The following is a 4,779-nucleotide window of genomic DNA, read 5'->3' on the forward strand; positions in this document are numbered from 1 at the left end:
GTGTGTGTGTGTGTATATATGTGTATGTGTATATGTGTGTATGTGTGTCTTTGTGTGTATATATGTATGTATGTATATATGGGTATGTTATATTTAAAAAACTTTACATTGAGTTCATTGCACATAAACTATTGTAGCTCTTTTTAGAAGAAATATTTTCTTAGGGATGATCTTAAGTTTATAGAAAAATTATGATTAGAGAGTTGTATATATTCCCATTTTTTTGCCTAAGAATATCTTTACATTTTTTAAAGATTTATTTATTTTATGTATATGAGTACACTGTAGCTGTCTTCAGACACACCAGAAGAGGGCATCAGATCTCATTACAGATGATTGTGAGCCAACATGTGGTTGCTGGGACTTGAACTCAGGTCTTCTGGAAGAGCAGTCAGTGCTCTTAACTGCTGAGCCATCTCTCCAGCCCGCCTATTGATATGTTACATGACCACTGTACATCATCAAAAGAAATTAATGTCTGTGCATTGGTGCTCATTGAGGACAGGCTTTATTTGAGGCTCACTGATTTTCTTTTTGCTAATGTCCCATCTGTCTCCCAGGATCTAGCCTTCAGTAAGCCATTGCCTTACTCCCCTTCAGCCTGTGTTAATTTCTTAAGTCTCTCCTCAGTTTTCATGACCTTGCCATGTCTTATTAATTTTCTGAGACAGGAATTCATTATGTGGCCCAGGCAGGTCTTGAACAATAGAGCCTCCTGCCTCAGCTTCCTGAGTGCTAGGATCACTGGCCTGCCTATAAACCCCCTGCAACAATTGAAGCCGTCAACTGGAAATGTGTAAGGAAAACAAAAGGACTGTAGTTTGAATTTGGAAAAATATGATTTGGGAGAAGGAACACAAAGCTTTTAAAGCATTTTTAGCATGTGCAGATTCAGATTTTCAAAAGAATAAATTTGGGGATAATTCATAAGTGGACTTATGATTGTATTTCAGAGGTATTTAGAAAAGTGAATTTATACCCAATTCTTTAGGAATGTAGCCTGCTGGTTTTGTAAAAGCACTATTATTTAGAGTTTTTCTACTGCTTGTTCTTGTTCCCAAATAATGACATGGAGACCTACTATATTAATAACTTTCATGCTCTGCATTGCTGGACAGACATTCTGTTCTGCTGTCTACTCTCAGCCATGTGCCCTGTTACCTGCCACCCTAGTCTCACCCTGGCTACTCCTGTCCCATCTGTGTCCTCATGGCGACTCCCTCACGACAGCCCCTCTTTCTTCTCTCTCTACCTGGGATCTGAGGTCCAGTCTTAACTCTCCTGCCCAACTATAGGCTGATAAGCTCTTTATTAACCAATCAGAGGTGAAGGAGGACAATTTTAACTCAATGTAGAGGTAAGAAATGCTTCATAAAATTGCCAGTGCCAAGGGCCAGACTGCAAGTAGATCTCTGGGGCTCAGAAATCAGCATCTGGATACACAGCGCACAAAGTCATCCCCCAACAGGGTTTGGTACATTAGAAAGAAAATACTTAAATCAATTAAGTCAATTAAAACAAATATTAGTTGAGACCATATATAAAAGAAAAAAACTCCCCAAATAATACAAGACAGGAGTTTCTTTTTTATATGTAAGAAATCTAGAGCAAAACTGGGCACTGGTGGCACACACCTTTAATCCCAGCACTTGGGAGGTAGAGGCAGGCAGATTTCTGAGTTTGAGGCCAGCCTGGTATACAAAGTGAGTTCCAGGACAGCCAGGGCTACACAGAGAAACCCTGTCTCAAAAAACAAAAAACAAAAAACAAAAAACAAAAAACAAAAAACAAAAAAAAAAAAGAAAGAAAGAAAGAAAGAAAGAAAGACAAGACAAGACAAGAAAAGAAAAGAAAAGAAAAGAAAAGAAAAGAAAAGAAAAGAAAAGAAAGAAAAATTAATCTAGAGCAAGACAATCCAGGCTTACCTCGTAGTTCCCTGAGGTCAGAGAGGAACATATTTTCCTCCTCTTCTGTGGCAGGCAAACACAGAAGGTGTTTAGCCTGGGCCCCTACTGGGTTTTGCTTATGTGCCTCTTTATTGTAACAATGCACTTGTAATTCTAGTTCCCTTACCTCCCTCGGCCACAAGAGCAGTACTCGCAGCTCCCGGCTTGGAACAACAGCACGCATTTCCTCACCCTTAGTAACACTCTATCATTTACCATGCCTATGCACAGTCAGTACAGCCCTGTTTAATTTGTACTATTGCTTAGTCCCAAAGAAAGTTAGCTTGTTTCTTTCAGAACTCTTCATGAGCCTTTACTTTTTTTTTTTTTTTTGAATAAAACCAAGAACCTGGAAACACCCGTTCTCACCAACCTCAACCCCTATCAAAGCCTCTTTTTCTAAGGTCGGCGACTCCATATTTCAATACAGCTGATGGAGTTCAGTCATCTCATCGGGTTATGAGGCAGCTTCTCCCCAAACAGCATTTTTTTATAGATACCAGAAAATACATACTTCACAAATGGGTCCAAATCAACTCAAATAGCACCCACAACTGCACAGGAGGCTAAGATCTAGGAATCCTTTGGGGAGAGGCAGAATAAATGGGATTCTGTCAGTGAGAAGGGGAACTTAGAAACTGGAGGCTGTAACTAGTAAGGAAATAAGCAATCATGGACTTTAAAAGGGAGAATAGGTTAAAACTTAAAACCAGGACTGGAGAGATGGCTCAGTGGTTAAGAGCACTGACTGCTCTTCCAGAGGTCCTGAGTTCAATTCCCAGCAACCACACGGTGCCTCACAACCATCTGTAATGGGGTCTGATGCCCTCTGAAGATAGCTACAGTGTACTCATATAAATAAAACAAATAAATTTTTTTAAAAAAATACAACTTAAAATCAGTAGTTTACAATTCCCGTGAAGATGGAAGTGATATTTGACTGACACACCCTTGTTACTGGAGGCACACGCACAAACACACACACACACACACACACACACACACACACACACACGGTTAGTTATTGTTATGTACCTGTAGGGATCCAGCTTGCTATGAATGATTATTGTCACGAGGGTCATAGCTGCTGTCCTGCCTGCCAGGTGGCCCGGCATGCATCCTGTTTAGTTTGGTTTCTCTCGATGTGATAGAATACCAACCAAAGGCTTTCCCCACAGGAGAAAGGGCTTGATCACAGAGGGAAGTCATGACAGGAACTTAAGGCAGGATGCAGAGCAGAGACCATGGAGGAAAGCTGCTTACTAGCCGTCTCTCCATGCGCTCCGTTTTCTTTTTATATGACCTGGGACCAGGAGTAGCATGATCCACTGTGGGCTGGACCTTCCTGTGTCAACCATTTATCAAGAAAATGCCCCACCGCCTAGCCTACAAGTCAGTCTGCAGGAGGCATTTTCTCAATTGACATTCTCTCTTCAACGGTCTCTTCAGAGGACCGTAGCTTGTGTCAAGATGACAACAAACAAACAAACAACAAAAACAAACACAAACAAACAACAAAAACAAAACAAAAAACAAACCTAATGAGCTTATTCCAAATTCTTTAAGAACTAAGTCTCTACAAAGGCCGACGAAGAAGACAGACCTGTGTCTCTTAGCTAATGTTTGACCTGTGAATAGATTTTGAGAAAGTCCCAGTTGGGGACCAGCAAGAGAGCTCTGTGGCTAAGCCTGATGTCCTAAGTTGGATTCTCCAGAATCCACATACCCACATAGTAGAAGGAGAGACTCGGCTTTTCTAAGTAGCCCCGACCTTCACACACATACCATGGCAGGAGCACACACAATATAAATATGTAAATGTAAAGAGAAGTGGGAGAGAGAAAGAGAAAAGCCCAGGGACCTAAAGTTGGCTGCAGGCTTTTGCGTAGCATAGCAGCTCAACCCTTCCGTCTTCCATTGTGACAGATATGACCTAACTTCCTGAAACCCAAGACACGCTTTTGTTGGCAAGTCTAAATAGATTGAGTTTGGTGTCGCCTTGGATTTAATTGTCTCTATGCTTTCTGGCGCCAGCAGCCTTTGGTAGTCAGTCCCCATACACTGCTTGCAGTCATTACTATCCTTGCTGCTGTGACTAATTACCTAAGAAAATGCTGCTTAAAGACAGAAGGGCTTATTTTGGGCTCACAGTTCACAGGAGTTCAGCCCACCACGTCAGGCAAGTCACACAGTAGACCAGCTTGATCTGTAGCGCTGAGGGAGGGACACACACACACACACACACACACACACCCCACTTTTTATTCACTCAGAGCCCGGGAGATGGTGCTGCTTGCTTGAAGTCAAGCCTTTTTTGGAAATGCCTTGAGACACATCCACGGCGTGTTATATTAATATTCCAGGTATCTCTTAATACTATTAAGTTGGTACTTGAAGTTAATCATTATGCTGGCTTTCCTCAAAATTAGCATATGCATTGTAATTAACAAAAATCCCTTTAGTCTGCATTTGTCTTTGGGTAGACAGCTTTACCTTGTGTCTTAGTCAGGGTTTGTATTCCTGTATAAAAAAACATCACGGCAAAGAAGCAGGTTGGGGAGGAAAGGGTTTATTCAGCTTACACTTCTACTACATTGTTGTTCATCACCAAAGGAAGTCAGGACTGGTGCTCTCACAGGGCAGGGACTTGGACACAGGAGCTGATGCAGAGGCCATGGAGGGGTGCTGCTTACTGCTTGCTTCCCCTGGCTTGCTCAGCTTGCTTTTTTTGTTGTTGTTGTTGTTGTTTGTTTTTTTGAGACAGGGTTTCTCTGTCTAGCCCTGGCTATTCTGGAACTCACTCTGTAGACCAGGCTGGCCTCAAACTCAGAAA

Source organism: Mus pahari, chromosome 9 (genome assembly GCF_900095145.1).
Source record: "Mus pahari chromosome 9, PAHARI_EIJ_v1.1, whole genome shotgun sequence".
In the NCBI taxonomy this organism is placed as follows: domain Eukaryota; kingdom Metazoa; phylum Chordata; class Mammalia; order Rodentia; family Muridae; genus Mus; species Mus pahari.